Source organism: Rhododendron vialii, chromosome 9a, assembly GCF_030253575.1.
Source record: "Rhododendron vialii isolate Sample 1 chromosome 9a, ASM3025357v1".
In the NCBI taxonomy this organism is placed as follows: domain Eukaryota; kingdom Viridiplantae; phylum Streptophyta; class Magnoliopsida; order Ericales; family Ericaceae; genus Rhododendron; species Rhododendron vialii.
Genome location: NC_080565.1, coordinates 5797910 through 5810194, shown reverse-complemented (window position 1 = coordinate 5810194; position 12285 = coordinate 5797910).

The window sequence follows — 12285 nt, the reverse complement described above, 5'->3', positions numbered from 1 at the left end:
AATAAAACGAATGAAAATAGGGAAGGGCAACAATATTCAGTAAATACATCACAACATGCTGGAAGTAACAAAATCCAACACACAAGTTTATCAAAACAGGAAAAAAAAATAAAAAATCAAACAATGACCAAGGTGTTATTAGTAGACATGTCAAAGTAACACAAAGAGCCTTCCACAACTATTCGCAAAAGAGAGCAATAATTAGGCACAGTTCTAACACCATTGATTACATGTGGAAAAACCTGTGCTACAAGGCATTTCCTACGATACTATCATGCAACTTTCTGTTGGCTCAATAGGAAGCTCAATTACAAAGATATAAGAATACGTAGCTGGTGTATTTGATTCTTAGGATGCATCGTTTTTTGATCGGGTAGGATGCATCATTAACTGGACCTTGAGCATTTTCAGTTTGTATTCACACTGAGTGCTCAGTGAACCCAAGAACAGGTTACTAAAACCATTTCACTTACAGGATTTAAATACATAAAGGAGCTAATTAGTTAAGGACTATTTTCTTCATCAACTCTTCACAATCCCTGTTTTTTAGTATTTTTTAAATTGTTGCAGAGGTCTCAGAATTCCTAAAGGCTAGCTGTGTACAGAGTTTGAAAATAAGCAAACAAAAGAAAATGCAGTAAATAAAAACTTACGTGATTCTTAGGGGAGTTTCATGCTTCATCTGCAAGGATAAAATTACGTGATTCTCCTCCAATCTGGAAGCCCAATAATCACCCCAAATAATTAGGTTCCATGGATTATTTTACATATGCACATGGACAAGACTCGCCCGTGCGTAGTAATCACAGAGAGAGAGAGAGAGAGAGAGAGAGAGAGAGAGAGAGAGAGAGAGAGAGAGAGTCAATGAAACATCCAATTCAAAGAATCAATTACCTATTTGAATGTCTGGAATATGAGCAATCTTGTGCCTATCTTCGCCAATTCACCCTTTGTATCTTTCTGCAAGAAGGGGACAATAAAATATATACAAATATTTGAGAGATGAAAGGTTGCCCAGGCGGTCCGGCAAAGATTCCAACTCACTGAACCCGTCGATTTCCAATAATGTCAAGGCAGGGAGGTGGTCAAGATGATCAGGGAGAGACTTGACCTCTGCCCATCCGTATAAAAATAGAGACTCCAAGGAGATGAAACGGCTCCATGGCGGTGATGCAGCACTTGTGGAGTTCCAGGGGAAATATCTATACTCTTCCCCGAACCAACCTATAGTCAATGATTGAAGGCTGGTGGTGCAAAACAGCCTTTCCTCCCAACAACTCCCCAATTTGGACAGCCTTTAATGCTCAGCTCCTTTGAGGGATGTGAGGCTGTGTAATACTTCTTGATTGGGTTTCTGTAACTTTAGACAGTTGTATAAGCTTAACTATACAAGGGTAGGTTGTATAATCCCTTCTGGCAAAACGTTAACTCATGGCACCTAAAAACGAGCGGTTGAATGCTGCTTCTGTTTTGTCAATTGGATTGAGCGTCTTTAACTTCAGTTGCTTATGTTTATATCTTCAAGGGTTGGTTGTAGAATTCCTTCTGGCAAACACGTCAATGTAAGATAAAATAATATACATACTAGTATACGCAGCGGAAATATGATCGAACTATCCCCTAGCCATTGTTGTTCAAGTTGAACACCGAACACACACGTACTGGATTTAGGTGTCTCCTAACCTATGCATGACTTGAGTGCCTTGAGTGATGGATGTCAGGCTTAAATAGATGCTAGGTTAGGGACCCTTTATCTTCTTTAGAAAACCTTAGGCCCCGTTTGTTTTGGGATTTTGGATTTATAGGTAATGAGTGTAGAGAGAAATAGACTAATGATTGGAGAGTGATAGAGAGAAAAATGAGAGTAATAATTGGAAAAAAATAGAGTAATGATTAGAATCCAAAATTCAAAACTCCAAAACGAACAGGACCAATTTCCCTCCATCATGGAAACACACTTCATAGTGAAAACTGAAAAGTCAAAAGCTTTTGAAACCACCACTACATATACAATGTAAGTAGGCAACTAACTATAATCACACATGTGACTAGGCGGGCCCTAAAATAGCTCTTACAATCAACTCCAGGCACCCGAAAATTGAGAGTTTTTGAAAGGACATTGAGCCCTTGAGCACTATTTTTGTTTCGTCAATTGGACCCATCAGGTTATAGCAATTATATACACATTTTCACTATTGCCATATCTCTCTTTGTTTGGAACTTGGAGGAAGGAAGGGGGAGGAAGGGAGAGTTCAAAAATTTTCTCTCCTCTTATTTAGTTTGAGAGAAAAGAAACAAAGAAAATGTGAAAATAGAGTAGCAAGGACAATGAAATTTTCCTTCCATTTTTTGTTTAAAATATTTTCTCATCGCTTCCCTCATTTTCCAAAAGTTCCAAATAGAGGGTTAGGAATTCTCTGCTTCTTTTTCAATCTTCCAGCCCAGCGCAACACCAAAACAAAACCCTAACCCTAATGAAATTTCCACATAAATCTCTCATTATATCCCAAATATCAAAATCCACACATTTAATTTTCGTTTTAAAAAATGTAAATAAAATCCAAAAAAATCCACCTCCTTTACTAACGTCCTCTCTCCCTCTAATGGGTTTTCACTGATTGGCAAAAAGAATTTTTCAAACTTCCCCCCACAATTTCCTTCATATATACAAAGGTGAAGGGTTGTATTTGCCCATCGACCATATGAGGTGTAGAGCATCTCCTACCTTTGTCCAAAATTTTACCCATGTTTGAGTGGAAATACGTGTAACAACTTTATGTCAATAGCCAGGATAGGAGCATTTCCAATAACAAAAACCCAATCTTTACAGAAACAAAGGCTTTCAATAGGAGGGAGAAGATTGAGCCTTGGCAAAAAGGATAAAAGGAAATGAGTTGAGGCTTGGATTTTGCCATAACAACCTTTTTGGCAACGAAAAATGTAAGTCGGATATGGCTTTTGCCCGGATAGAGAAAGGGGATGGGATTATATTCGGTGTTTGTTTACTTTTTGCTACTTGGATATAATATGCCTTGGATTTCCCTTTCCACCGAGAGTAAAAAATTTGGAAACCCCCCATTCAAAACATATCCGGCTCCACTTTACCAATAAATCCCCTTTGGCCTCACCACTATTTGCCCTTTTATGATTTGTTAATTTGTTTGTGACAAAATGGGATTTTCACACGATTGTGCATAATCGAAACCCTCATATCCCTCTTCTACAATAACTAAAGTAACTTTTAAACTCTCCTTCTAAAATTATACTCCTCCAACATATCCACCTCTTTATCACCCCTTTTATTATATCCTCCTTCGCCCCTTCAAAATTTTAACCTCTGTCAAGGGAGCCGTAATGTGGTATAGAAATGGGCAAAACTCATTTTGGTGTAGATAAATAATTATGGCATTGGAGATGTGTTTTTGCTCCTGAAAAAAAAAGAAAAGAAAAAGAAAAAAGAAACAAAAGTGTTCAAGTGAAGAAATGAGTTAAAGACCGGAGGATCCTATTCGGTTTGAGTTTTGATGGAGGTTTTTGAGAGTTATAAATAGAGAGAAATAGATAGAGAAAATTTATTGGAAATCGTGTGCAAAAGTTTTTAGACCAAAAACGAACAAACTGTATGGAGAAGTTCACCATATAAACAACTATTCACAGAGTCGTGAGATCTCGACCGTCCGTTTCGGTTATGGCCGCGAGCGATTCATCTCCGTAAATAACTATTAACGGAGTTCCGTGAATAAGTTTTTCTAAGAAAAAAAATTGGGAATTCCGGTGATAAGAAAAGATGAGGAAGAAAAGGTCAACGACTCAACAGGAATATGCCGAAGTACAAAGAAAAGAAAAAGAAAGTTCAACAGGAGTGTCGTAGTCAATCAATTGAATATGAGGATTTGCTCAATCCTGCTATGAGTAGAGACACTGGTAGAGATTCTGATAGAGACAAATCTAATTAATTACATTTTATACCCTCAATTTTAAAAACTATTATGATTTAGTTCTAATTCTGGAATGGTCTTGCTCTGTGATACTGGAATTTTGCTTCTGCTAACTGGTTTTCTAATTCTCTAAGCTTATCCTGTTCTTTTCTTATAAATCTGGTAAGTGTGGTACTATATCTAGGTCTGTGAATATATATGGGCGTCTTTAAAAGTGTACCTATTAGAAAATTCTGGAAATGTATTTCTTCTCGTAATCTATGAATATGTATTAGAATAAGTTCTTTCTTGTTCATATATGCAAAGGGTTTGTGATCAAATATTTGTAAATCCTACTCGGTACTTACCACCACATGATCCAGATGAACTGTTTAAAACAACTTGAATACTGTTAAAATCATATATCGTATTACCCATTGATTAATCTTTCTTTTCATTATCATTTTCTCCTTAGGTGTCAAAAATTCTATTTAGAGAAATTTCTTATTTTCCTTCTTAACCTACCTCCGAATACTACTCCCTCAACGCCACCTTTGGCTAAACGGGTACAAGACTCAAGAAGGCTTTATGGTTTAAAGGCCTGAAGTCATTACTCTTCAAAAATTTTAAAATTTTAAGGTATCGTGATATGAAAACTGGATTAAAATTCTTTGGGTAATACAAGCATATGGTTTATACAGTATACATCTTGTTTATAATCATAGGGGTGTTCCCTTTCGGGAGTCCCTAAAGAACAATAGAGAACTGAAGAAAGACTTACAATATTATTGCAAACTGCTGATTACAGAGACTCAATTGCTGAAGATTGACTCGACCAATTGCAACAAATGCTTACGGATAGCAAGTGTTCAAGCGCTAGGAGAGTCGTATCTATTAATGAAAGACTCGACTCTATTTATAGACCAACTCAAAGTTAAAATGACCGGTAACCTATTAACAAAAGAGATCCGGTTTTCTAAAGAGAATAGTAGATGCCGCGTGATCTCTGGCCCGCATCGTCACATCTTTCAACTTTCTCTTTTGAAAAAGAAGACCCTTCATTATTGCGGCTGGTGAAAGGTAGTTGGAATAGTAGGAAGTGGTTGAAACTGTCTGTCGGATAGTGGTTGAAACAGTAAAAGCTGTTAATGATTTCTTCTTTCGGTGAATTTCTTTTACTGATGACAATGATGCTGTTGGCACTTCATCTCTATCCTTCCATTGCATTATTGAGATTTTGGACGGCCTCATCATCAAAATCATAATCATGATCCTTTTCCTGACTGGATAAAACTTCTCCTGTTGACATGGCTCTTTGCTGTTCTTTCTGCTCCAAATAATATCTGACTAAATTATCATGTCCTGTTTCAAAATGAAATTTTAGTTCTGGAATGTGATCGTTGGACCTAATTTTTTGAAATAGGTCTTCACATATTAATGGTGCCTTTCCGTAGTCATATAGACTGTCATAATGGAATCCTTCTGCTATGGAGAAGGCAATAGCATGTCTGATCTGTTTTCTTATGGAATTTGTTTCACAAATCCATGGGGCGTCATTGTCGCAGTGATGAACACGTCTGAGGATTGTATTGGCTGGATTAGTGTTGATGTGAATATTATGGTAAGCAGGAATGAGTTGTCCAGTAAACGTCCATTCTGGAAGTTTTGATTCCACAACAGCTTCTACTGCTGTACCCTGTTCTGCCATGGAATTAAGAACACAAGCTGCAATCTTTCTTCCAAATCTGTTAGTATCTTCTGGGTCATGGAATATGATTTGTTGAATATATCCAAAATCCAAAAGAGTTGCTTCTGTAATTTCTACCATTTTATCTTTGAAATTAAGATAAAAGGGTTTGAAATTCTTCATGTCTATGTTGGCCATGGGAATACTGTAAATGAGTTGACAAGTACAGGTCATCCGTTCCAAGGGTATCTGAATGCAGGTTGGTTTGATTTCTGGGCATGGAACAACATCCTTTTCTTGTAAATAAAGGGTTTTCCAAGAAATTGTGAGACCCGGAATACATCCTTCATTTTGGTTGATTTTGATCAGCTCTGAGAATAAAAATTCCTGAAAATGGGCTCTATCTTGTCTGGCTAAATGCTGAATATGGTTGATAACATCTGGAGGGAATTTTGAAAGAAAGGTAAAAGCTTTTGGTTGTAAAAGCTCAATTGGATCATATTCCTTACTCCACTCACTCTTTTCTTCATCTTCCAGTGGGGAAGACTGCTTTCTCACTTTTACCAGTGGGGTAAAAGGGCTTCTAATCTTTTTGAGCTCCTTCTCTGATTCTAACAACTTCTTTTTGAGAGTTGTTATTTCTTCTTCAAGCCTTCTCTGGTTATTGATTAACTGTTGATTGGTTTGCTCAAAATCTTGGTTTTTCCTATTTAAAAGTCTAAAATTTTTAGTCATTGTTTCGCAATGATCACAAAATCTTAGCTGGTTAGAAGGTGGTTGATTGAAAACCTGGTTATTTTCAAAACTTGCAATCTCCAGGGCTGCTTGAGTGTTTAATCTTCTGGAGGACTCTGAAATATAAAAATTATTTCCAATGGTGCGATTTGCCCATTGATTTGCTTCAGAGAAAGTATGAAAACCTTTCCATGTTGAGGAAGGGATTCCATCAATCTGTTTTAAAACTTCTGGCCAATAGGAATAAATTCCTGGAACTCGGCCTATAGCTACACAATAAAATGAAAATCTTTTTGTTGGATTTGACCCATTTTGTTGATTAAAGAAAATGTTTAAAGCGTTTAAACAACCTAAAAATCTAGGAACATCTTTGTGAGAGTCCCAGAGATTATCTAAAAGACACTTCTGTTCCTCACTGATATTGTGGATGAGGTACCTGAATTTTGATCTTGATTGTTCAGGAAAAACTCTGAGAGTTACACTCCCAAAAGTTAAAAACTTCTGATCTGTTCTGGTTGAACTGGTTATACTGCTGGAAGATGCCATCTGAGAAATCAAAAATATTAGTATTTATTTCTCTGGATAGATAATCTGCTAAAGTGTTTTCTTTTCCTTTGATATGTTCAAATTCTACTGTGTAACCATTACCTGTTATGGTATCTACAAAATTAAGCCATCTACGAGTACTAATCTTTTTCTCATTGAGAAGCTTATGAAATTTAACAATTGCTTCACAATCTGTTCTGACTGTAAATGGTTTAAATAACCATAATTTAAAACTATTAATGGCATTAATGACTCCTAATATTTCACAATCAATACTGGCTAAATTTCCCTTTTCTTTGTATTTTCCACTAGAGTATCTACAAATCTTTTCTGTTGATTTTGCTGAATATTTAGTAGGTTTACTGAGGAGTATTGCTCCCCATCCTTTCTCACTTGCATCTACTTCTATTACTATGTAATCAGATTCTAATGGTAAATCTAGCTCTGGTAGATTTTTGCAAATTTCTTTAATTTTTCTGACAAGATCAACATCTTGCTGGTTGAAGTATTTTTGGCCTGTTGGGGTTGTTTTACTGTACAAAGGTCCTATGATCTTGCTAAGATCCTTTATGTAAGGTCTAGCATAATTCAAGGTTCCTAAGAATGACTGGAGTTTTTTCTTATCTTCTATTTTGTCAGGAAATTCCAATATCTTCTGTGCAATGTGTGGTTGTAACTGGATCTTTCCTTTTCCTATTTTTACTCCTAAATATTCTATATAGTCTTTATTTAGTTCCATTTTCTTTTTACTGATGATTAAACCATTATCTATAAACAATTGAAAAGCTATCCTAAGATGCCTATAATGTTCTTCCTGTGTCTTACTGAAAATGAGAATATCATCAATATAAACAAGAATAAAAGAATTATAACTTTTAAATATACTATCCATTTTTCTTTGGAAAATACTAGGAGCTGTCTTCAAACCGAAAGGCATGACAATCCATTCATAACATCCTTGAGGACATGTGAATGCTGTCCATGGTCTGCTGGACTGATCTAACATAATCTGCCAAAATCCTGATTTACAATCAAATTTACTAAAAATTACTGCATCTTGAATACTATTTATAAGCTGTTCTTTGCTAGGTATATCATAACTATCTAACTGGATATTATCATTAAGGCGTTTATAGTTTATGACCATTCGCGCCTTGTCTCGTTTGATTTCTGCATGGTTTCTTACCATAAAAGCTGCACTTCTGTGAGGACTGATACTTCCTGTTATGACCTTAAGATTTAGTAATTCATTAATCTGTTTTTCAAATTCTTTTACATCTAGAGGATTGTATACTATTTTCTGGGTACTAATCTTAAAGTCTGGATTAATGATTTCTAGGTGTGCTAGGGTCTTGGTTTTATTCCAATGTTTGATTGGATTTTCTCCTAAAATCTGGGTTTCCTCTGCTAACCTAATTAATTCATCTAACAGATCTTTATCTGTTCTTTTTCTCTTTTTGCGATCAAGAACTGACAAAGAATGTTCTATTTGGCAAAAATCTATTATATCATGGTCTATCTGGATTAGCTGTTCTTCTAGCTGTTCTTCCATTAACCATTCTAATTCCGTTTCGACGGTATCGTCTATGGTTTCTTCGTATAGACTTAACTGTGTGTCTGGAGATGGTACGTCTCTTAATGCTTCTGCTATTTTCTCCTTTACTATTCTATTTTCTTCTGCTATTTTTTCAGTTGTATCTATGGTTCCACCACGCTTAGCTGACAACTCTGATTCTATATTCTGGGCATGAAGTGTTTCTACTTGTAGACTACGTTTATGAAACGTCACAAAGTGTTTGCTAAATGTGATACTTCCATTCATGCTGTCTATAAAGTTTAATCCTAAGATAAACTTATAGCTGTGATTAATATCGCCTATCCATACCATGGGTAATGGGTAGGTATGCTGCTGTTGGAGTCTGTTGGTAAACCTAATGCTGCTATTCATAAGACATGTGTCATAAATGATGCTGGTGTTATTCATGAGGTCTGCTCTAGCTATATATCCTGGTTTGGTAAAATATTCAGTTGGTATAAGATCACGACTAATGTGACTCTTACTGGCTCCTGTATCTACCATAGCTTTGGTTTCTATGATCTTACCTGGATTCTTTCCTTTAGCTGGTAATAAGATCTCACAATTTATTTCTATAAGACTGTTTTCGCCTATTCTGTTGACTGACTCAACAATGTTGCAGTGGTCTTCTAATACCTCGACTGATTTTAAGGGCTGGTTTTTCTCATGCAACTGATTTCTTAATCTATCATTTTCTATTCTATATGTTTCTAACTCTATAGATAAAATTTCTATTTTCTTTTCTAGCTCTCCTACTTGCTTTTCTAACTGAAATTTGGTTCTATCCAAATCTAATCTAATTGTAGCTGCTTCTAACTTGGCTTCCTGGAGTGCTAATTTAGAATTCTGGTTTAACACTGGTTGCTGTATGCTACCACTTAAATCTATCAAATCCCTGTCTATCTGATAGTTTTTCTTGAGACAAAACTTGCAAATGTTTTTCTTACAATGTTCACAGATGCTTCTAAACAATCTAAAAGGATAACCATTGCATTCTGAGCAAGGTTCACTGTCTTGACCTATATTATGTTTCCACTGGTGTATGCATTCTGTACTGCTTTTAATCATAAAAGTATATTCTGGTAGATAACTGGGAAGTTCCCCTTCTGAACTACTACTATCACTTTCTTCTAAGAAATTTATCTCTTCTGGTTCTGTACTGATCAAACTATATATTGATTCAGTGTCACTATCTTCTAGCTTTATTTCTATAAATTCTATATTATCAAAATCTTCTAATTCTGTCATAAGATTGGCCTTTTCTGCATTCCTCTGATTTTTCCCTTTATTAGGGCATTTATTGGCTAAATGATCTTCTGAATCACATATAAAGCATTTACATTTTCGGTTCTGGGTCGATTGAACCTTCTTCCTAAAATGTTTCTTAGGTTTTGGTTTGAACTGTTTTTTACTGGATGCTTGTTCATAGGATTGACTTCTCCTATATCTCTTTCTGGGATAATAACCATGTTTCTGATATCCATAGCTATATTTTCTTGTCTGTGCTATTTTCTTATGGTATTTACTGGCTTTCTTCTGATATTTATAGAATTTATTTTTCTTTCTTTTTTCTTGGTCATATCCATACTGTTGTGGAGTATATATGACTTGGCTACAAAAATTTAATTTATTTTTCTTTATGCCTTTCTGGATTTCAAGTGTTGTACACTTGTCTCTTAAGACTGTAAATACAAACTGAATTCTAGGTCCTATTCCTAAATGTTGATTTTCATCTCCATTAGTAACTTTCCATTTTTCCCATATTTCTTCTCCTAATGGGCCTGGAAGTTTTCTGAAGAATTTATCACTGATTTCTGGATCCAGTGCTCTGCCTGTCTGGGATGCAAGGGCTATAAAGTCGTTGCAAAAACTGACTATATATTTCCATTTATGTAACTTAAGCTGTTCTAACTGTCTTATAGCTACATTCTGGTAAGTGGTGTTTCCTCTATTAGGATCTGCTCCTATAATTAGGGTTTTAACTAAACTCGTGAAATTGTAGACATTTGGTCCTTGGGCTATTAAGGCTGCATATTGTATTTCAAAATCTCTTTTGTATGCTTCTACAATTCCTTTCGCTGTTTCTCCTAGAAATGATTCGCAATACGACCACATCTCTGCCGAAGAGTGCCAATTGGTCATTTCTAAAAGTTTTCTAACTAGGGCTTGTTCCCATCTGTCTATTACTGCTTTGTGAAACTGAGGATCAAATGCTGCAATGTCTAGCATCAATCCCGTGCCTGCTTGTGCCATAAGGGCTATATTTCTATCTGCTGGTAATCTTTTCCCATACGTTCTAAATTCTAGTTCTTGAGCTGATGGCTCGATTCTAGATCTACTAATTGGAATGTTTCCCATTTCATATACCTGATTTGGGAGTACTGGTGGAGTACTATCGTATGTCTCCATCTTGACTTCTACCATATGACTTTCTGTACTTTCAACTGGTGGTTGGTAATATCTGGATCTAGGGTCTGAGTGGCAAAACATATCTTCGACCGAAAGATTGTTTTTCCTACTGGTATCGTATTCTAAGAAATTTTCTTCTAAGACAAATATTTTATTCTGTTTTAAATATTGTCTTTGGGAATTCTGTTCAATTTCTGGGTGCTCATGCTCAAGTTTCTGAGTATAATATCCTTCTAGGATCTGGTAATCATAATAATCTAAATCTGGTCTATAAACTGGTTCTAGAAGTTCCTTTAACCTGGTTATGTCAGATTCGCTAAATCTGAATAGCTGATCAAAGGTAAACTGAGGCTGTTCGTATGCCATATAGATGTGTTCTGTTTCTATTTCTGACTGAATAGAACTGCTAACATCTGAATGTCTACCTACAGAAGTATAATCGCTGAATCTGAGATTAACTTCTCCTGAACTCGTAGTATAAAAACTATTATTATTTGGTTTAAGCTGTGTTTTTGGAACTAAGTTAGTGACTTTCCATTCAAGTCCGGCTAACATTTCTGAGTCTCGTTTTTTGGCTTCTATTACCTGAATTCCTCTAGTTCCTAAAGCTTTCAAATATTGATCTGTTCTGAGCTTGTATTTGGTGCTACTGTGGTTACTTAATTTTCCTATAAAACTTACGCATGCTAAAAGGTTCTGAGCATTGGGGATCATATGATATCCTCTTGTTTTAATTCCTATTCTTATATGTTGGTAGAATTCATCTAAGGTTACCTGGAAACCTGGTGTGCAGTAAACAATCTGGCAGTTGTTGTTCATGTCTAATTCCATGCTTCCTATCAAGGCTTGCTCTTGATTTGTAAATCTATTGTCAAAGATCATGACCAATACTTTGGTTCCTAGATCTTGTCTGGCTAATCCCTTGATTCCTATGGTGATTAATCCTAGATGTATAAGACCTAATCTTAACCTTTTGAGCTTGTTGAAGCTCTCCTGGGTAATTATTTCTAAGACTTCTGTCTGATCTTCTGTTACTACGCTGATTGGCTTTTCTTGGTAACTGGTGTAAGTTCTAACTCCTCTATTGAAGAAATTTTGCGATTTGTATAAAACCTCTGGATCTAATATCTCTAAACTGTGATTTCTAAATCTATCTAATTGTATTTCTGGATCTATGATTCCTTCAATTCTATTTTCTTCTATTGGCTGTTTTCCAAATACTCTATTGAATAAAGGAATTCCACTGACCTTGGTCTTACTGCTAGATGCCATTACTGAGTTCCTGAGGATTGAGAATTTTCTAGTCTCTTTCCTTTGTTTGGGTCTGGAGTACCAAATATATTGTAATGAAAAGTATTGTTCTGTAAAGATCTACTGGATTTCTTGGGTTCTAAGTGTCCAGTTAAGGAAGAGAT